The sequence below is a fragment of the Orcinus orca genome, chromosome 11 (genome assembly GCF_937001465.1).
Source record: "Orcinus orca chromosome 11, mOrcOrc1.1, whole genome shotgun sequence".
NCBI classification, from domain to species: domain Eukaryota; kingdom Metazoa; phylum Chordata; class Mammalia; order Artiodactyla; family Delphinidae; genus Orcinus; species Orcinus orca.
Window position 1 is genome coordinate 37583802 of NC_064569.1, and position 23463 is coordinate 37607264.

The window sequence follows — 23463 nt, forward strand, 5'->3', positions numbered from 1 at the left end:
CCATAATGGGAAAGAATCTGAAAAAGAATATGTATATATATGTATAAGTGAATCACTTTGCTGTATACCTGAAACTAACACAACATTGTAAATCAACAATAGTTCATTTTTTAAAAAGACACCATTCTTAATCATTCAGGATATGAAAGTTTCTCTCGGAATTCTCTCGGGGTCTGAACTTTAAGTAGTCTCTTGGTGGGCTTCACCTCACCAAGAGTAGGGAATTTTCAGTATAGGGCAGTTGGAGAAATGACGGCTCTGGGAGTCCATTCTTTTTGTCTGTTGTTTTTGCTTTCTGTCTCCAAGGAGTGCAGCTCCGATGGACCAAGAGGCCTTATTCGCAATGGCGAAGGCATGGAGTAAAAGTAAATTGCTAGCAGGCCTAAGCTTTGGGAAAGTCCTGGCTCTGCTCCTTTTATTGCTCGTTTTAGGTGAATTAGGGTTGGAGTAGGAAACTGGGAAGAGTGGTTTTTTTTGTTGTGGTTTTGTTTTTGTTTTTTTTTGCGGTACACGGGCCTCTCACTGTTGTGGCCTCTCCCGTTGCGGAGCACAGGCTCTGGACGCGCAGGCTCAGCGGCCATGGCTCACGGGCCCAGCCGCTCCGCGGCATGTGGGATCTTCCCGGACCGGGGCACGAACCCGTGTCCCCTGCATTGGCAGGAGGACTCTTAACCACTGTGCCACCAGGGAAACCCAGAAGAGTGTGTTTAAACTAGAATCAGATGACAAAGGATAATTATTGCACACGCTTTCTCCAGTGAGGTGGAGTAGATTATACATGTGGTTTTAGGGACATCAGAACTTTCTAGAAATTGCTCAAAGCTCAGGATTTGCATATAACCACATGAAGGTTGCTGCTTGGGGAGCAAGAGAGTAGCTGATCCTCGGCTCCTTCAGAAGCGGGTAGCTGTTTCCCTCGATTGACTCAGCCATCGGAGTCTCCCTGCCATTCCCCTTGTGCTGGCTTTTGGATTTTTTATCTGCTTATTACCTCCTCTACTGAAGAGGACGGGTGGCCAGGGCTGGGGGGAGGGCCCGGAAAGCAACCCCTATTAAAGATTTTGTTTCTTGTTTTCAATTCTAGCCTAGGGGTCATGGTAAAAGAGGCTGATGTTCATAACCGTAGGATGTGGTTTGGGGGCTACACATAGATTTAATTTATCCATTCTGCCCTTCTCTCTCTCCTCCCTTTCCACATACAGCCATGAACTGACTGTATAGCAACACTCTTATGCTCTGGGAAAATGCAGTTTGAGAGTGTGTGTAGAGGGGGAAGAGGACAAATCTCCTTTTTTCTTTTCTACTCTTTAAGTGTGCAGTGTTCTCTCAACTGGGCTGAGTTATTATCAGAGGACCAGCAGCTTTCCTCTTTCATAATTGCAATGAAAACAGCTGCAGGGAGACAGTTTGCAGTTTGGAAATGTGTTGTTACTGAATTTAGTTGCAAAATGGTAGCAGCTTTAGGAGACGAAAAAGGTATTTACAACATTGGCCTTGTGTTGAACTTTGGCTCCTGACTTACGAGATATGACTTTGCCCCTGATCAGAGATGTTTATTTTCATTTCTGTCTATGGGAACTACCTTGTAAATGTTTTAATCAAAATATGTCTTCCTTTCTATTGATATCAACAGGTACATCCTGGTGACTTGGGGGTTTGTGGATAGATTGATGACTGAGTCACAACTTTGTAGATTCTATCTTCAAATATCACGCTAATGGTGATGACAATAATGAGGATGATGAAGATGAATGAAACCTACATTCTCACCCGTACAAATTCACCTGTCCCCGAAGTCTCCATTCAGTGGAAGCTATTGAACCTGAGGGAAGCAGAGAGTTATTGGCATCAGACAGACCGACGTAGCTATTTGCCATCTCTGTGACCTTGGGCAAGTCAGTTAACCTTGCTAAGCCTACGTTTCCTGATGTGAAAAATAGGGATTATAATAGTGGAGATATAATATTTAAAGTGGATGTTTGTCATTATTTTTGGCTGTCCAACACGTGGACTCTCCCTCCTATGTTTAAGGAATTCTTTCACAATATAATGCCACCTACTTGCTCTCCTAGCCTACCTTGCAACTAGGGTATAGGCACCTGCCCTAGAGGTGCAGGTCAAAAGGGAATTTTTACAGAGGATTGTGGCAGAAGGTGCCCCAATTTTCTGGGGCAGTGTGGTGGCAGATACGGCAGTGTCAGGGTACAGGTTGCACTGGCCACTTCCCAGGTCAGCGATAGTTGCCTCACCAAACTTGTTCAGTCATAAGATTTTAGGTGGTGTTTCTGCCTGTAGAACCTCAAAACTGGTGTTTCTGGTCAACAGATCTGAGATGCTGCGAACTTTTTAGGGAGAGATTTTGAAGGTAATTGCTGGAAGGAATCTATAGGTGCAAACTTGATTTTCATAGAATTGACGGGAAGAGACTGGACTTAGTCCAGCTTTTGCATTTACAGATGAGGAAGGCTCAGGGACATGAAGTGAATTACTCAGTGCCACCTGCTAGTGGCAGAGCTGAGCTAGAGCCTGAATTTTCTAAATTCTGAGCCTTTTGTTCTTTACCCCACACACTGCCTCATGCTATTTCTGTTTAAGTGTTTAACAAACATATGTGGCAGGTATGGCTTAGGTTCTATGACGAATTGTAAAATAACTATGGGTGATACTCTGGCTTGTTCAATGAAATAATCGAATATACACATAACCAGAACAAATAGAGACCAGAGGCGGAATATACACATCACCAGAAAGAATAGAGACCAGAGTAAAAGAGCACGGCACACACTTGTCCCTGTGGCTGTGGAACCACAGGGCAGGGCATTCTTCATGGGCTAAAGTCAGCGAAGGTCTCATGGAGAGAGTGAGAATTGAACTGGTTGTGTGGGTGCAGATTACTTTTTTTTTTTTTTTTGGCATGCACAACATGGCTTGCAGCACCTTAGCTCCCCAACCAGGAATTGAACTCATACCCTCAGCAATGAAAGCACGGAGTCCTAACCACTGGATTGCCAGGGAATTCTGCAGATTACTTTTTTAGAAGAGGGTTAAGGTGAAGCCAAAGTAAGATATTTACTTGTGGGTTTATTTTTTTGTTTTTGAGAGAGCATCAGGGTAGATCTTTTAAAAATACCATGGAAATGATAGGATATGAAGTATGATGCTTAAATAAAACAAAACTTTTAAATCTCTGCTATAAACGCTTAGAGGATGTCCTGTTGATTGTTTGTCTTAATCATCTTTGGACATTTAAGACGCATTCATAATAAATTGGAAATGTCAGTGAAAACATCTTTATGGCATTTTTATATCATTTGGTGGTTTTTAAGGTATATTTATGTGGGACTTCCCTGGTGGTCCTGTGGTTGAGAATCTGCCTTCCAATGCAGGGGACATGGGTTTGATCTCTGGCTGGGGAACTAAGATACCACATGCCAGGGGGCGACTATGCCCAAGCACTACAACTACTGAGCCCATGCGCCACAACTAGAGAGAAGCCTGTGCACTGCAATGAACAGCCTCCAGTATATTCAAGTCCAGGCACCTCCTAAGCGTTCAGTAAATACTTGCTGGTGGCTGTATTTTCTCTGTAATGTGGGATGCCTGTAGCCTCAGCTCTGTCATAGGGCAAGGTCATTACTCTGTCATTACCTCTTACCTCAGTTTCCATCTTCTCCTTCTTCACACTTCAGAGCAAGGGTCAGAGAACTTATGTTTTTGCAACAATATCAGAGACAAAATAAACTGAGAACTCATTGAAATAATCCATGATACACAATTTCTATCTTAGCTCAAAAGATGCAGGAAGGACAAGAGCAATTATGGTAGTTTTCATCTAAGCATACATACAGACACAGATAAACACATACACAATTATAGGTACACTTATGTGCACCATGAATAAACACATACATACACACACACACACACACACACACACACACACACACACATACACACTCTGTACCCAGTGCCTAATTCAATTCAGGCTTGGGACACAGTAAATATTTGTCGAATGAATGAATGAAACAATACCTTATCAGATTTGCACAAATTATTAGTTGCTTGTGTAACTCATTTGCAGGTCACCAGAAAATGAAATCAAAACAAAACAAATCTACTTTCTAGTTAAGATACATTCTTAAAGAATTCTTTTTCAAAATTATTCTAGGAAAACATTTATCCTCCCCAAATTCTTGGAGTCAAATAAGACTACACTTCTTGAATTCCACTTTCCTACTCTATACCTGTATACCTCCAGTTGCTATGGTCAGAGATAAGTATCCTTTTCTGCTTTATAGATTAGGAAACTGAGGCATAGTCAAGTCTTGTAGTTGAGACTTGAATTTAAGCTAGCAAAACTAAATTCAGAAAAAGGCAGGAAATGTCCTGTAATTCTGATTTTTCTTATCAGTAACATACCCCTCAGACTCACTGATATTGTAAAAAATTCACAGCCAAGACTATATATATATATATATATATATTTTATTATTTTTTTTTTTTGCGGTACGTGGGCCTCTCACTGTTGTGGCCTCTCCCGCTGCGGAGCACAGGCTCCGGACGCGCAGGCCCAGCGGCCATGGCTCACGGGCCCAGCCGCTCCGCGGCATGTGGGATCTTTCCAGACCGGGGCACGAACCCATGTCCCCTGCATCGGCAGGCGGACTCTCAACCACTGCGCCACCAGGGAAGCCCCAAGACAATATTTTTAAGAGTTCAATTCTCCCTAAATTGATCTATAGATTTAATACATCCTTTTTTTTTTTTTTTCTTTTTTGCGGTACGCGGGCCTCTCACTGTTGTGGCCTCTCCCGTTGCGGAGCACAGGCTCTGGACGCGCAGGCTCAGCGGCCATGGCTCACGGGCCCAGCCGCTCTGCGGCATGTGGGATCTTCCCGGACCGGGGCACGAACCCGTGTCCCCTGCATCGGCAGGCGGACTCTCAACCACTGCGCCACCAGGGAAGCCCGATTTAATACATTCTTAATCAAAATCTCAGCAGCCTGTATTGGCAGAAATTGAGGACCTGATTCTAAAATGTATATGAAAATGCAAATGACCCAGAATGACCGAAGCAATTTTAAAAATGAAGAACAAAGTTGGAGGTCCCATACTACCAAATTTCAAGACCTAATAAAGCTACAGTAATCGAGACAGTGTGGTATTAGTGAAAAGGTGGACATATAGATCAATGAAACAGAAAAGTTCAGAAATAGGCCCATATATTTATGATCTGTTGACTTTTTTTGAACAAAAATAGCAATTCAATGAGAAAAAATTTATTTTCAATGAATGGTGATGGAGAGATTGTAGATTTGTAAGAAAAAAAATGAACCTTGATTCTTACCTCACACCATATGTAAAATGGATTACAAACCTAAATTCTAGAAGAAAATATAGGAAAAGAAATCTTTATGTCATTGAGGTAGGCAGAGTTCTTAGATAGACATGAGAATCATGAACTATTAAGAAAAAATAATAAATCAGGCTATCAAAATTAAAAGCTTTTGCTCTTCAGAAGACACCCTGAGGAAAATGTAAAGGCAAGCCATAGAATGGGGGAAAATTTTTTGCATATTTGTTAGTTATCTATTGTTGCATAACTAATTACTCCAAAACTTAGCATCTTTAAAGGACAAACATTTATTATCAGTTTCCTGTGGCCGAGAATCTGGGAGGGTGCAGTTAAGCTGTTGGCTGGGGTTACAGTCATCTCCAGACTTGACTGGAGAAAGGTTCACTTCCAAGCCTACTTATATGGCTGTTGGCAGACGATCCACCAAGACTTCTCGGTTCCTAGTCACGTGAGACCCTCCATAGGCTGTTTATCAGTCCTCAGGACACAGAGCTGGCTTTTCCTAGAATGCGTATCGAGAGAGAGAGGGAGAGAGCACACCAAAACAGCGGCTACAGTCTTATTTATGACCTGCCTTCCAAAGTGATATCTCATAACTCTGTCATATTCTATTTGCTAAAAGTGAGTCCCTAGATGCAGCCCACCCTCAAGGGAAGTTGAACTAAACTCCATCTCTTGACAGGAGGAGTGTCCAAGAATTTTTGGACTAGCTTTAAAACTACCACAACATGCAGCTTACGCAGAATTTGTGTACAGAATATACAGAGAACACAAACTCTATAGTAAGGAAACAACTCTATAGAATATAAGTAAAAGAATTCAACAGACACCTTAAAAAAGACGATATTATAATGTCTAATAAGCACATGAAAGGATGTTTAACATCACTGGTCATCAGGGAAATGCGAGTGAACACCAGTATACACCAAGGGTGAAATTAAAAAGACTGGACATTTTGACTAAATGTTTGCAAGGGTGTGAAGACTCTGGGACATAACATTGCTGGTGGGAATGTGAAATAGTATAACCACTTTGGAAGACTGTCAGTTTCCTAAAAAGTGAAACATGCACATAACATACGGTCTAGGCATCCCACTGTGGCTACCCAAGAAAAACAAACAGATGACAGCATAAATGTTTGTACACATGTGTTCGCAGCAACTTTATTCACAATAGCTATAAGGACTGGAAATAACCCAAATGTCTATCAACATGTAACAGAGAAACAAAATGTGGCACATCCGTACCATGGAGTATAATTCAGCGACACAAAGGAACGAGCTACACGAAATACACAAAACAACATGGATGAATCTCAACATCATTATGCTAAGGGAAAGAATCCAGACACAAAGGGGTACACACTGTATGAATCCAATTGCATAAGATTCTAGGAAATGGAAACTAATCAACAGTGACCAGAGCAGATCAGTTTTGCCTTGGGCTGTGGGTCCAGGGAAGAAAAGCCGACAAGGGAGCACAAGGAACCTTTGGGGGGCAGGTGGAAATGTTCTGTATCGTGATCGCTGGGATGGATTTGAAAGTGTATACATCTGTCAAAGCTTATCAATTTGTATACCTTGAATGGATGAAGTCTCCTGAAAATGAATTCTATCTCAATAAAACTGACTTTAAAAAGATGAGTTTGGGGAGGATGTAAAAATCGATAATTTTGCATCTCTAAAACTGTTAAATATCACTTTGTACGAGTACATTCACCACTTGCATAACTTGTGGCTTGGCAAAGCATTCAATTATCTGAATTTCAATGTTCTTGTCTGTGAAATGTGTGTATTTGGCAGAGGTGAAGGCAGATGGACGGGGAGGGAACGTTTGCCCTGTTGGATTAAGTGATCTCTGAGGCTCCGTCCAGTTGTTGCAAAATCCTGTCTCCCTACAATGTGGACAAGAGCCCATGCCTTGGAATTCAACAGACCTGGATTCAATTCTGGCTCTGCTATTTCTAGCAATGTGACCATGGACCAGTTACTAAGTCTCAGTTTCCTCAGAGGTAAAATAAGGATAATATTACTTACGCTGAAATGAATTGACATATAAAACACCCAAGACACAAAGAAGAAGGCACAGAGAAGGCGTTTGATGAATATTCATTTTCTTCCTTCCCCTTCCAGAAAGGTCTTAACACAATCAAATTTGAAATTATGGGTCCTAAGGAAATTAGGACAATTTTCAAGAGCATTAAGATGTCAGCAGAATCTGTACCTTTTGACTGTGCAAAGTATAATGGCAAACTGAAGAATAAAAATACATCTAAGGAGGAAAGTAAAATAAGAATGAAATCTTTGTTTCAAATCAGTACTTCAAATTCCAAAGAGATACAAGTCACTTCTTCAAAACAGGAAAATGCATTGTAAGTAACATATATATATCACCACACTTATTAACAAGCCTAACTTGAAAAATGGAAGTAGTTGTTGGAAGTGGATAGTTGATGATAAGTACCCTCACCCACGAAGCGTTACAAGAAAACCTAAAGCATATGCCCATTGCTAAGCTCCAAATAAAACAGACGCATGATTTATTGAGTGATTTATTTATGATTTATTTATGATTTATAAGTGTGTTATACTGTCTACTTTACCTCCATGAATGTTTTCAGTTTTGTTTCGTTTTGTTTTTTTGCCAAATTGGTGAATATTATCTATTACTTTCCTGGTCTAAAGTCAGTATGAGCTATATAATGTTTATATCAGAAAAGCAAGTATTGCATATTGGGTACAGAGTGAGAAATGCAAGAAAAAATACTTTTAAAAATGGAAAGGTAGTATCTCCTGATTTAAAAGAGGGGGTCAAGAAAATAGTTAAATTGATTGTAAGTATTTGAATTCTTTTAATGGTTTTTATTGCAATTTGTTCAATATTTCACTCAGGAATTTCAAATGTTAATGAGGAATGCTGTTCTTTCGTCTCATCCATCACGGCATGAAGCCAGGAGTTTGTTTTTGGTAGTTGGTGCAATAGTTTATTGTCAGTTATGTTAAGACTCATTTAAACCAGCTAAACGGGAGTAAATGCTCCTTAAAACAAATGGAGCTTTCAGAAAATAATTGAACTCATGAAGTAGCTACTGAATGCCTATTTTGTGGGACTGTAGTGACGATGTCTCCCGGTTTCTGTTCTACCACTTCTTTCTCATGTCATTTCCTTTTGTTCTACTTTTCTTTCTTTCTTTCTTTCTTTTTTTTTGGTATGCGGGCCTCTCACTGCTGTGGCCTCTCCCATTGCGGAGCACAGGCTCCGGATGCGCAGGCTCAGCGGCCATGGCTCACGGGCCCAGCCGCTCCGTGGTATGTGAGATCCTCCCGGACCAGGGCACGAACCCGCGTCCCCTGCATCGGCAGGCGGACTCTCAACCACTGTGCCACCAGGGAAGCCCTCTACCTTTCTGTTTTAGATTGCATGCTCCTTGTTGGGGAGCAGGTTGGGACTTACTTTGCCAGTGGACACCTGCACCCATGAATGCCCTATATGCAAGTGGCGTTCAGTGTGGAGTGGCAGCAAGCTAGAAATCCATTTCCCCTCCATATAGAACATTTGATGTATACCATGTCTCATATCTTCTTTTTTTTTTGCTCACACCCACTATTCTTTTCTTTTCTTTTTTTTTACATCTTTATTGGAGTATAATTGCTTTACAATGGTGTGTTAGTTTCTGCTTTATAACAAAGTGAATCAGTATACATATACATATGTTCCCATATCTCTTCCCTCTTGCGTCTCCCTCCCTCCCACCCTCCCTATCCCACCCCTCTAGGTGGTCACGAAGCACCGAGCTGATATCCCTGTGCTATGCGGCTGCTTCCCACTAGCGATCTACCTTATGTTTGTTAGTGTATATACGTCCATGCCACTCTCTCACTTTGTCACAGCTTATCCTTCCTCCTCCCCATATCCTCAAGTCCATTCTCTAGTAGGTCTGTGTCTATTCCTGTCTTACCCCTAGGTTCTTCATGACATTTTTTTTTCTTAAATTCCGTATATATGTGTTAGCATATGGTATTTGTCTTTCTGACTTACTTCACTCTGTATGACAGACTCTAGGTCCATCCACCTCATTACAAATAGCTCAGTTTCGTTTCTTTTTATGTCTGAGTAATATTCCATTGTATATATGTGCCACATCTTCTTTATCCATTCATCCGATGATGGACACTTAGGTTGTTTCCATCTCCGCGCTATTGTAAATAGAGCTGCAATGAACATTTTGGTACATGACTATTTTTGAGTTATGGTTTTCTCAGGGTATATGCCCAGTAGTGGGATTGCTGGGTCATATGGTAGTTCTAATTGTAGTTTTTTAAGGAACCTCCATACTGTTCTCCATAGTGGCTGTACCAATTCATATTCCCACCAGCAGTGTAAGAGTGTTCCCCTTTCTCCACACCCTATCCAGCATTTATTGTTTCTAGATTTTTTGATGATGGCCATTCTGACTGGTGTGAGATGATATCTCATTGTAGTTTTGATTTGCATTTCTCTAATGATTAATGATGTTGAGCATTCTTTCATGTGTTTGTTGGCAGTCTGTATATCTTCTTTGGAGAAATGTCTAGCTATACATATACATATATCCCCATATGTCCTCCCTCTTGCATCTCCCTCCCACCATCCCTACCCCACCCCTCTAGGTGGTCACAAAGCACAGAGCTGATCTCCCTGTGCTATGCGGCTGCTACCCACTAGCTATCTATTTTACATTTGGTAGTGTATATATGTCAGTGCCACTCTCTCACTTCGTCCCAGCTTACCCTTCCCCGTCCCCATATCCTCAAGTCCATTCTCTAGTAGGTCTGCATCTTTATTCCTGTCCTGTCCCTAGGTTCTTCAGAACCATTTTCTTTTTTTTTTAGATTCCATATATATGTGTTAGCATACAGTATTTGTTTTTCTCCTTCTGACTTCACTCTGTATGACAGTCTCTAGTCCATCCACCTCACTGCAAATAACTCTATTTCGTTTCTTTTTATGGCTGAGTAATATTCCATTGTATACATGTGCCGCATTACCTCTTCTTTCCATGTAGACAGGTGAGAGGTGTTGGAAATGAATGCAGGTGGAGTTTAGGACCCTGACTCTTGTGCTCAAACAGGTAATGAATGCTTGTCATCCATGGCTTCAGCTGCTTAGAATGTTCTCTGCTGGGAAGCACAACCACAGTGGTGAGTGCCAACAAACCAGAGGCCCTTTGTAAGTTTCAGGGAGCTGCTTCTCTGACTTTAGAAGAGAAAAGAAAATTCATATTCAACTAGACCACCATTTCCTCTCCAGTTTTTCCAGTAGAGTGAATGAAAGTGATATCCAGGCCCAATCATCTGAAGCACTGAGAAGGAATTCAGCAGCTCAGCTCTGCAAAGATGTAAATTTCCTCCCCTGAGGTTGAAAGTACGGCCACCAGGCTGTAAAATTTGAGCTCTGTGATGTTTGCCTCGGCCTCTGAGAAACATGCAATGGAACTTGTGTAAATAGAAAGCTGAATAGTTTGTTTTGTCCGGGATGACTTAGGCGTAGGGCTGCTTAGAAATGAGAAAGGTGGACCAGATGACCCCTCAGATTCTCCCAGGAGTCTTGTATTTATGAGTCCTTGGCAGACTTCCAGGTTCTCCCCAATTGTCTCCAAACTGTCTGCCCAAATTCATGAACCTGATTCCTTCATGTAAAAGTTCTATTTCTGTCAATTTGATATTTTAATAATAGCCTGTTCATCTACCCCTTTTGCCTCCATACAACTTATTTATTTATTCAACAAATGTTTACTGAGTACTTACTCTGTGCCAGACACTGTTCTAGGTGCTGGGAATCCAGTAGCAAACCAAACAGACAAAACTCCCTGCTTTGTGGAATTTACATTCTAGAGGAATTAAAAATGAACAAGATTAATAGTTAAAATGTAAGGTAGATTATATAGTGATAAGTACCAAAGGGAAAATCTAAAGAGGAAAAAGGTAATATATAACTTTAGTGGGTAGCCAGGGTTGAAAGTCTATATAAGGTAGCCAGGGGAGGCCCCACTGAGGGTGGGTTTTGAGTAAAGACCTGAAGAAGTAAGGGATGAACCATTCACACGTTGAAGGGGAAGCATTCCAGGCGGAGGGAACAGCACATGCAAAGTCTCTGAGTACATAAGTTGGTCTGTGTGCCTTTCCCCCCCCCCACATATTCTTTTCCTGTCATGCTCCTCTCCCTTCCAAATTGTACTTCCTTCAAGACCTCACTTTCTGTCTCTTTACTTCTTCCACAGAGCCTTCCCCATTCAATACTTGGTCTCTTCCAAATCCAGCTTCTTGAGGCATTGTTTTGGGTATTTACCAATTCTGTAGCGCTTAGGATAGGCTGTCTTCTTAATTTAATCGTGTGTTTGCAAGTATGTATATGTATGTCTAACCAAACAAAGAGCAAGCCCAGGAAGGACCGGGCCGTGCATCCTGAAAAGGACCCCAGAGGGCAGGGGTTCAACGTGTTACTTGATACCACTGGTGCTTACAAAAATGTAAGGATATAAGGTTTCACCTTACATTTTAATTTATGGCTTGCTCCATTTTAATAATTAGCCTCTTTTAGAGTTTCCAGCAATGTAGACGAAGGTCCTAGATCATTCCCTTGGGAATGATTTTCTCCATGATCGTCTGGCAAACTTTAAACAGTAATTGGAAGCAAAAATCTGGAGAATTTCACTCCAGAAACAGTTTTGAGCTGGCTGTTACTTTCCTGTTTTTTTTTTCAAATTAATTTTTATCAGAGTATAGCTGATTTGCAATGTGTGTTAGCTTCTGCTGTACACCCAAGTGACTCAGTTATACATATACATATATCCACTCTTTTCTAGATTCTTTTCCCATATAGGCCATTACAGAGTATTGAGTAGAGTTCCCTGTGCTATACAGGAGGTCCTTATTAGTAATCTATTTTATATAGAGTAGCGTGTATATGTCAGTCTCGATCTCCCAATTTATCTCTCCTCCCTCCCCCTTGGTAACCATAAGTTTGTTTTCTACATCTGTGACTCTATTTCTGTTTTGTAAATCAGTTCATTTGTACCAGTTTTTTGGATTCTACATATAAGCAATATCATATATTACCTGTCTTTCTCTATCTGACTTTACTTCACTCAGTATGACAATCTCTAGTTCTACCTATGTTGCTGCAGATGGCATTATTTCATTCTTTCTTATGGCTGAGTAATATTCCATTGTATATATGTACCACATCTTTATCCAATCATCTGTCAATGGACATTTAGGTTGCTTCCATATCCTGGCTTTTGTAAATAGTGCTGCAATGAACATTGGGGTGCATGTGTCCTTTTGAATTATGGTTTTCTCTAGATATATGCCCAGGAATGGGATTGCTGGATCGTATGTAGTTCTATTTTTAGATTTTAAAGGAATCTCCATGCTGTTGTCCATAGTGGTTGTACAAATTTACATTCCCGCCAACAGTGTAGGAAGGTTCCCTTTTCTCCACACCCTCTCCAGAATTTATTGTTTGTAGATTTTTTGACGATGGCCATTCTGACCTGTGTGAGGTGGTACCTCATTGTAGTTTAGATTTGCATTTCTCTAATAATTAGTGATGTTGAGCATCTTTTCATGTGCTTCTTGGCCATCTGTATGTCTTCTTTGGAGAAATGTCTATTTAGGTCTTCTGCCCATTTTTTGATTGGGTTGTTTGTTTTTTGATATTGAGCTGCATGAGCTGTTTGTATATTTTGGAGATTAATCCCTTGTTGGTCGCTTCACTTACAAATATTTTCTTCCATTCTGTGGGAGAAATTTTCACTCCAGAAAAAATTTTGAGATAGCTGTTACTTTTCAAAGACTGCGGACACTTTTTAATAAGGAAGATTTTTATTAAAGGAGTATGCCATTAAGGTTTGTTTTTTCAGTTTGTCATTTTACTCTTTCCTGATAATGTGTGTGTACATATATGTATAGATTTGTATATATTTTATATGTGTGGATATATTGTATATGTTATATCACATATATTATGACAATTTATTTTGCAATGTATATTAGTGGCATATTCGTATATTAGACAAACAGACTGAACTCAAGTAACCATAAGGCAAGCACTATTGGACATACCATTAAACTAATCAAGCCACCGTAATGAAACTTTAGATACATCATTGGTACTTTCAGTTTATTCTTAACAAAAGGAAAATTTAGGCATAAGAAAAAGTCTTCTTTTAGTTTGTTATGACTCAGATGTTTGGTGGTTGAAATCTTAAGTCTGGGCTTTTTATGTATTCAGATCAGTTTCCCATCTTTCACTCCAGCCATTGCCTCTACTTCTTCTGCCATGTGGCTTTCGTGAGTGGTCATCCTCAAGGTGGGTCCTCTCATCCATGCAACTGTGAGCTAAATCTCCACCAGGAGAACCCCTTTCGAGAGACCTCTTTTCAATGAGGAAAGAATCCTACTGGGAGTTTCAGAAACTTGTATTGTACAGAGTACCAATAAATTTTTGGATAGGTGGAGGCATTTTCCACTAAGTGATTCCTAAGACTGGATGCCCAGTTGAAGAGGTCTCAATAATGCCATGCCAGGAAATGATGCTTATTCAGTTCAGCCCTGTGCTTTGGATTGCTGCATTGTTTATACACTGGATTCTTAGAGTCTTGTCTCACACCAACTATGATGACTTCATTGTTATTCCGTCCCCTCTCTAGTTACTCTTGAATTTTATCCCTTGCCTTCCCTAAAGTAAAGGGCTCACCTGTCTCCTAGGCACTCCATCCATTCATTTAATCAATATTTATTTGCATCTATGATGTGCATTGGGACTGCCACAAAATGATGAAATGGTAGTTTCAGCTCCCAAAAGTTCATAAGCTACCGGAGTTACAGGCTGGCAATTCCAACACAATATACTAACCACCATAACGGGGATTTGGCCAATGGAAGCAGAAACAAAAATGATGCCTTAAGCTTGAACAGGGGCAAACCCAGGGAAGACTTCCTAAAGGAAGCAGTGGTTTAGCCAAAACTAAAAGTCTGTAGGAATTTCCTGAGTGGAGGGCTGGATGGTAGGAAATTCCAGCCAAGAAAGTATAGGCTGGCCTAATCAAGGAGTGGTACGCTGGACGGTGTGGCTCAGTGCCCTGGGAAGAATGGTAGAAGATAAAGCAGGATGAGTAAGCAGAAACTTCTTTGTGAATAGCATCCTATGCTTAGATTTTTTTCTTATGGGAGGAGAAAATGGGAGGATTTGGAGGATGGTGACAAAAGTACATTTGCATATGAAAGATAATTATTCTAGGATGGATTTCCAGGAAAGGGTGAGACTAGAGATCAGGAGACCGGTTAGTAGATGATTGCTGCAAGTAAGCGGTAGAGCCAACTACAAATCCAGTGACCTGGCTCCAGACTGAGTACTCTTAAGCACGACCTAGGCTGCCTCTCTTGCACAGAGTTCAGGAGTGGAGGCTCAGAAGGCCATCTGCTTGGGTTCAAAACACTACTCTGACCCTTAGGTGGAGTGGGATTTTTGGCAGATCAATTTGTGTGTGTGTGGGAAGATTAAGTGGATAAATATTTATAAAGTCCCAGTAACAGTGTCCAGTATATAGTAAGCTTTATGTAAATGTTGGCAATGACGACGATGATGGTGATGGTTATTGTGATGATGATGGCAAATGTGTCTCTCAGCAGCTCCCATGGGAGGCAGCTCAGCTGGTGTTGACACTTTGCATCATCAATTTCCAGTACATAATGGATTTCTGGAAATTGTTGGAACTGATCAGTTGCTCTGGATAGGAAAGTGGAGTCATTTGTCAAGTTCTCCTGAGTATGACCTTGACAGTGTATTGGCAGTGAGGTTTCCAGTGAGTTTCTGGAACACTAGGTACACCATATCCAGAAGCAAGTTGAACTTTTCCAAAAGGCAATGCATATAGATGGTTACCTGATTACCTCCTGTTGTAGGGTTCTCAAACGCTGGGGAGCATCAGAATTGCCTGGAGGATTTGCTAAAACAGATTGCTGGTTCTCACTTCCAGAGTCTGTCATCAGTAGATCTGGGGTGGGGTCCAAGAAACTGCTTATCTAACAAGTTCCAGGGTATGCTCATGCTGTGGTCTGGGGTCCAGATGTGGAGGACCGCTGCACCGGTGTGTGCTCTGCAGCTGCTCACTGAAGGAGACACAGCATTCCCAGCTTCCTGCTGCACCCCAGACCCTCCCGCTGAACAGCTCTCCACTCCCTCGCTGTGTACATGCTCCGGCTCTGACCCTCCCGGGGGCTGTGTGCTGCCTGGATCTTTTCTTCATCTGTATCGTCAAGAGATTGGCCCAAATCCCCAGGCCTGCAGAATCAGAATTTAGAATTTCTATGGCCGGGGCCCAGGTACTTGCATTTGACCAAGTGCCCAGGGGATTCTGATCCATATTAAGAGTCTGAGAGTTATAGGACTAGATATTCCCAAAACCCTTCCAGCTCCAGCACTGCAGGATTCCAGACTCCTTCCATGGGAAGCTCCCATGCTGCCTCTGGGGCCAGGTTCTGCCTTTAAAAAAACTGAGATATAATTGACAGAAAAGATTATGTTAGTTTCAGGTGTAAAACATAACAATTGCTATTTGCACAATCATCACCACAAGTGCTATTTGTGTGTATTGCACAATCATCACCACAAGTCTGGTTAACACGTGTCACCACACATAGTTACAAATCTTTTTTTGTGATGAGAACTTTTAAGGTCTATTCTCTAGCAACTTTCAGATATGCAATACATACATATATATATATATATATATATATATATATATATATATATGTAGAGAGAGTCACCATGTTGTACATTACATCCCCATGACTATGTTTTCTTTTATTTAAACTGAAGTATAGTTGATGTACAATATTACATAAGTTACAGGTGTACAATATAGTGCTTCACAATTTTTAAAGGTTATACTTCATTTATACTTATAAAACATTGGCTCTATTCCCTGTGTTATACAAAATATCCTTGTAGCTTATTTCATACATAGTAGTGTGTATAACTATTTTATCAGTGGAAGTTTCTACCTTTTGACCCTCTTATCCAGGAGCTGCCTTCTGATGGTGCGAGATGGAGCTACCCCTTCTGACCCTGCTTATACTTGGGGCCCAGGCGTCTCCCACCCAGGAGACAGAAATCAATCGGCTGAATCTGCTGGAATCGCAACTTTATGCACCCCTCTTGATAACACACGCATTCACCCCGTGCTCTGATGCCATCCTCCTGCACGTCTCGCATTTCTCTGGCCCTCGCGGTATGTTTGCCTGATCTGCCCCAGCTGCTTCTGCCTCACGTACTCATTTCTAAGAGGCAGTCCAGGCCTGCCCACCTCCACGCCCCAAGTGGGCTAGCAAACCTCCTTTACCTGGTGATTCCCGCTCAGCTGGCAGTTCGGGGCAGGACCAGTACAGATGAAAATGGCTGAGAAACCGGTGAGCCAGCTGTTGAGTGAGCATTTACTGTGCCCGTGTGACATCCGGTTCTGTTCCAGGCACTGGGGACACATCACTAAAAAGACACAGACCCCACCTTCAAGATCTTACATTCTAGTGGGCCAAAGACAGAAAATAAATGAGTAAACAACAAATAAAAATGAGGATTTTGGATGAGGTTGACCAGGAAGGAATCTGTGAGTCCCTGCCCTGCAAATGGCTTCTCACTGTTGCACTCCACAGTCCTGTGAAAGTGGACGCATTATCCTCGTCTTATGGAGACGGGACCTGAACTGAAGCTTGGAGATAAGTAACTTACTGTGGGAATACATAAATACTGGCAATACATACAGTTCCCACAAAACAGGGAACTCTAAGTATGTTGTTAAGTGAATACAGTATCACTGAAGAGTATTCACAAAAGGATTTTATAGATAGGTTTTGATCATATATTATGGATATATATGTGTGTGAGTATATATGCATACATATATATATATGTCATGGTTATATACATGTGTCTATATACACACACAGGAAAAAGATCTGAATGAACATACACTAAAATTTCCATTGGGAATATCTCTGGAGAGGAGAGTGGAATTGCTGGGAGTGAAGGAGGACCAACCCTTTTTCTTACCTTGTTCTGTATTGTTTGAGTTGCCTAAAATGAGCATGTATTCATGCAGTCCTTTCTTTTTTAAAATTTATTTATTTTTGGCTGCGTTGGGTCTTCGTTGCTGTGTGTGGGCTTTCTCTGCTTGCGGTGAGCAGGGCCTGCTTTTCGTTGTGGTGCGCGGGCTTTTCATTGCGGTGGCTTCTCTTGTGGAGCACGGTCTCTAGGCATGCGGGATTCAGTAGTTGTGGCTCGCGGGCTCTAGAGCGCAGGCTCAGTAGTTGTGGCGCACGGGCTTAGTTGCTCCGTGGCATGTGGGATCTTCCTGGACCAGGGCTTGAACCCATGTCCCCTGCATTGGCAGGCAGATTCTTAACCACTGTGCTACCAGGGAAGTTCTTGCATTCCTTAGCTTAAAAAAATAAATAAAATATTTAAGAAACCTTCTTCTTGTCAACATCCATATACAGTCAGTGTTGCTGGAAAGAGATCTGAATGTGGATCTAGTGCCCTTTTAACCCCACCACATGTCACCCCCAGGCAGACGTGGAGGCACTGTGATGCTCACTCTTGGGCAGAAGAATTGTGTGTGGGACACCCCGGTGGGAGAGGCTAGGACATCAGAAGCCAACCTGCATGATTCTGCAACTCATTGGAATCACTTGCTGCTGAATTGCCTACAGCTCTCTGTTTTGGAAAAAAACAGGCAACTCTGACATTTTTCATTTGTGAGTTTGATTTTTCATCCCATAGTTAACTAAAGGATCACAGACCAAAGTCTGTCAACATCCCTAGGGGATCTGGGCAATGAATGCGAAACAAACTACTTTGGCACCTCAGTGACTCTGATAACTGCGGCCAGCCAGGGTATGGAGGGTTGGTGTGTCATTCTCTAATTTGAATTTTCAGGATCTGTTTCCTGCCACTTGGCCCGCTTGCTGGCTGTTCTTTCTGTAATGCTGGGCTACAGGATGGATCCCTGGAACGAAAGCCTGGTGAAAATGACTGGGCAATTCTTAGGATGAGACAGAAGGATACATTTATAATACTTCAGGTTGCTGAGCAGCTTCTGTACCATTAAAGACAGTTTTTGCAGTGGGGCAGGTAGGATTACAGTGACACATTACATAACCACCTTCTGAGGGAGGGCGGGTACATTTCAGTGGCAGAAAAAGACAATCACTCTGTTCTACCATGATTAACTGCTATTAATGATTTAAATGTTGCCTGATCATATTACATCATGTATTTCTGCTTACATCCAGTGACCTACATAAGGAAAGCCTTAAGTACTAGGCTTTTGGTCAAAATACTCGTTTCTTAAAAAAAAGCATACATGCTCAAATTCCAACTAAATTCTTTCACTGAGATCTATTAGAATATTTCTTTTTGAGGCTTTCAAGTATTTTAGAATAATAGACATAAACATTAATCTTAGCAGCATGTTGGTAATGGTGGCAGGCTAAGCATTTTGTCTCTATTCAGTTCAGTTCTTGAGTTCCTACTGGAGCAGAGCACAGTACTAGGTGCTGTGGAGGAAAAAGAATGCTCTTGCCTTTTCACTGTTTAATGGAGGATTAAACAGTTACACGTGTATACTGCAAACTGAATATTTAATGTATCAGAAGCAGTACAAAATGCGACAGAGGCTGAGCAGACAGAGGGAGCGTTTTTGTGTGGTTGTGGGGTGTGGAGGGGTGTTAAGGGGGAGGATGGTGATTCGACAGGTGTGGCTGAGGGAAGGGACATCTGTTCTGGAGTCGGGGAAGCCGATGTTTTGGGTCCGTGTGAAGTCACTGCAGAACAACTCCCATGAGGCTGGTCTCGAGACACTTCTTCTCATTTCCACCCAGAGGCTATCTCCTGACTCCCACAGACATCCTGTCTTAGAGGTAATGGTCATATCTCAGAGCTCACTGTGTGTGAAATGACGGAGAGGCAGCCACCAGGGTTGAGCTTCAAGATGGGTTCATTTCCTTCATTCTCTTCGTTCTCTGGGGAAGGACTGGATGTGTCAGTTGGTAGCTTACAGAAGCCCACTTTGGCTCTTTCAACCTACCAATGCTGCACATCTGCTGGAGTTAAAGTAAGCCGAGAAAAGCTGGACTTCTGGCATCTCTTGAAATGAGAGTCGGGCAGGGGATGGGTGTTGCTGTGCCTGGGAAAGTTTGTACTGTGAACCGGAGAGGCACTGGTCACACAGTGCGAGGGTAACGTATTAGTGATAGGAAGTGGGGTGCAGGGTGGTCAGGGCTGAAGCCAAAATGTCTTTGGTCTTTGTTCTCTAGAAGTGGGGTGGTCTGTGGGGAGCAGGCTTAAGTGACAAACATCTTTGCTAGGCAAATTAGGCTTGGGGGAAGTCTTGCCTCCCTGGTACGTGAGTGGGGACGCTTCAGAAGTAACTCAGGACATCCTGTTTCCCATAAAAGCGGTCCCCAGGATTTCTTCTGTTCATTTCCCTGAATGGCGTGAGGCAGGTTACACGAGAAATAGTTCATCAGATGTCAATCTCCTAAAACCTTGCTCTTTTAATCCATATCACCAAGAAGGCACTGAGCGGCACATTTCTGCCTTTGAAGCAAGTCTCAGTGGGGCTCAGAGGCCGAAAAGCACCTGATTGCCGGACACCGTGTCAAGAAAGATGGTTAAACTTTTACTGAGTTGAGATGGGAGCAAGAGATAAGTGAGTATTCTTCCCACTCCCTGCTTTATTTTATTATTATTATTTCTAACTGGAATATAGATGACTTACAATTTTATATTAGTTTTAGGTGTACAAATGGTGATTTGATATTTTTATAGATTATACTCCATTTAAAGTTATTATAAGTATTGACTACATCTCCTGTGCTGTGCAATATATCCTTGTAACCTATTTGATACATAGTTGTTGGTACATCTTAATCCCTTTTCTCTATCTTGCCCCTCCCCCACCCCTCTCCCTACTGGTAACCCCTAGTTTGTTCTCTATATTTGTGAGTCTGTTTCTGTTTTATTATATTCATTCATTTGTTTTATTTTTTAGATTCCACATATAAGTGAAAACAAACAGTATTTGTCTTTATCTCTCCAACTTATTTCACTAAGCATAATACCCTCCAGGTCCATCCATGTTATTGCAAATGGTAAAATTTCATTCTTTTTATGGCTGAGTAATAATATTTCATTGCATATATAAACCACATCTTCTTTATCCATTCGTCTGTTTATGGACACTTAGTTGCTTACATACCTTGGCTATTGTAAATAATGCTTCTATGAACGTTGGGATGCATGTATCTTTTATAATTAGTGTTTCATTTTCTTTGGATAAATATCCAGGAGTGGAATTGCTGGATCATATGATACCTGTATTTAAAATTTTTTTCGAGGAACCTCCATAATGTTCTCCATAATGGCTGCACCAATTTACATTCCCACCAACCGTGCACGAGGGTTCCCTTTTCTCCACATCCTCGTCAACACTTGTTATTTGTTGTCTTTTTGATGACAGCCATTCTGACAGGTGTGAGGCGATCTCTCATTGTGGTTTTGATTTGCATTTCCCTGATGATTAGTGATGCTGAGCATCTTTTCATGTGTGTGCTGGCCATCTGTATGTCTTCTTTAGAAGAATGCCTCTCCAAGTCTTCAGCCCATTTTTTAATCAGGTTGTTTGTTTTTTTGATATTGAGTTGTATGAGATCTTTATATATTTTGGATAGTAATCCCTTATCAGACATATTATATGCAAATATCTTTTCCCATTCAGTAGGTTGTCTTTTAGTTTTGTTGAGTTTCCTTCACCGTGCAAAAGCTTTTAAGCTTGATTAGGTCTCATTTGTTTATTTTTGCTTTTGTTTCCCTTGCCTGAGGAGACAGATCCAAAACAAATATTGCTAAGGCCAATGTCAAAGAATGTATTGTCTATGTTTTCTCCTAGGAGTTTTATGGTTTTCCATCTTACATTTAAGTCTTTAATCCATTCGGAATTTGTTTTTGTATATTGTGTGAGAAAATGTTCTAGTTTCATTCTCTTACATGTAGCTGTCCAGTTTTCCCAACACCATTTTTTGAAGAGACTCTTTTCCCCACTGTATATTCTTGTGTCCTTTGTCATAATTTAACTGTCACAATTTGCAGATGACATGATACTATATACAGAAAACCCTAAAGTCTCCACCCATAAACTATTAAAATGAATAAATCAATTCAGTAAAGTTGCAGGATACAAGATTAATATACAGAAATATGTAGCTTTTCTATATACTAACAATAAACTATCAGAAAGAAGAAGCAAAAAAAAATTCCATTTACAACAGCACCAAAAGGAATAAAATACCTAGAAATAAATTTAACCAAGGAGGTGAAATATCTATACCCTAAAAACTGTAAGACATTGATGGAGGGAATTGAAGATGATACAAATAAATGGAAAAATATCCTGTGTTCATGGATTGGAAGAATTAATATTTTTAAAATGTCCCTACCACCCAAAGCAATTTACAGATTTGATGCAATTTCTATCATAATACCCATGACATTTTTCACAGAACTAGAACAAATAATCCTCAAATTTGTATGGAACCACAAAAGACCCTGAATAGCCAAAGCTATCTTTAGAAAAAAGAACAAAGCCAGAGGAATCTTGCTCCCTGACTTCAAACTATACTACAAAGCTAAAGTCATCAAAAGAGTATGGTACTGGCACAAAAACAGACACATAGATCAATGGAACAGAATAGGTAGTCCACAAATAAACCCACACACATATGGCTGATAAGTATGTATTCTTATCTTTGTTGGCCTCTTTGTTTTTAAAACAAACAAGTATAAAACATGTATTATAATTTGTCTAATCTTGGTTATTAGAAGACAATTTTGGGTGTCTTCCATGGAGGGAAGGGACTAAGAAACAAGGGAAGGTACCAGAGACCTGTGTCTTCCCAATAGTGTCTCCTACACTTCATCCTAAACTTTAAACCTTCATCTTAAACCTAAAAGTATTCTCTAAGCTTTATTTCATTTTCTGTGCAAATATTGCTGACACTTTTTATTATTTTTATTGATTTATTTTACTAATATTGATGGTAACTTTAGAAATCATTTTGTATCACTCTAAGATTCTGGGTTTTTAAAATAAATTAAAAAATTTTTGTGTAAAAAATAGGCTTTTATTTCAAAAGATAGGTAATTTTATGCAAATATTCTTGATGAAAACGGACAACTCTCTCTGATATTTTTCAGTTTTGTGATTTTGATTTCCACTCCACAGTTAACTGATTGAAAGAATCACAAACCAAAGTTCATCAAGATCAGTAGTTAATCTGGATAATGAATGCAATACTAACAATTTTGACAATTGAGTGATTCTGTTAAGTGTGTAACTCTGAAAAGCACTTGAGTCAGTGGGAAGGAGAAAGTCAAGTTGGAGAGTTTGGTGAGGTGAAAATGTTAAATTATTTTCTGTCACTAATGTTGTTTTTCTTACGTTAACTAGGACTTACCCTTGTATCATTCTTTCTTTGTATCTTCAAAATCATATTATTTGCATTCTGTAGTTTGTCCAGGGAAAATAATTTAATCTCTCTTCTTTTAAGCTAAATCAGAATGCTATCAGTTACCTTATTTACCTGAATTTAACAGGCATGTGAAGTTTAACTCCATGGGCTGCATGCACAACCTTCTGACATTTATTAATTTACTGAATGGTGAGTGGAGAAACAGCACTGCTGCTGTCCCCATGATTTTAGGGATTATCTCTGGTCGAGAATTGGCTTGGGCCCTAATGATTTTTTAGGTGGTTGTGTTTGTCTAGATGGGACCCGGCAGAGATAGCATCATTCCATTCCCATCACGCCTGATTTAACTTGGCTTTGGATGATGGATTCGAACCTTTCACAGTAGATTACATCTATTTAGCCATTATTTCAAGATCTTATCTTTTTGTTTGAACAGCTGAGCTCCAGAGATAACATTTTATAGACCCATGCTCCTTCTAAACAAATGTCACTCTCATCTGGACCTATTCTGATGTCTCTCCCATGGACAATGGATTT

At 40.7% G+C, this 23463-nt stretch overlaps 1 long non-coding RNA gene across 3 annotated transcripts in view; it reads left to right on the forward strand.

Moving 5' to 3' along the window:
• The window catches only part of LOC117203022 (uncharacterized), an 82667-nt gene that overhangs the window by 11443 nt on the left and 47761 nt on the right, over positions 1-23463 (forward strand). For 2 of the 3 annotated variants that reach the window (XR_007470014.1, XR_007470015.1), the window contains one exon: positions 1634-4446. This is a non-coding gene — a long non-coding RNA (uncharacterized LOC117203022). Of the gene's footprint in view, positions 1-1633; positions 4447-19971; positions 20109-23463 lie in introns of those variants that run through there. The other variant, XR_007470016.1, reaches the window with a different exon arrangement.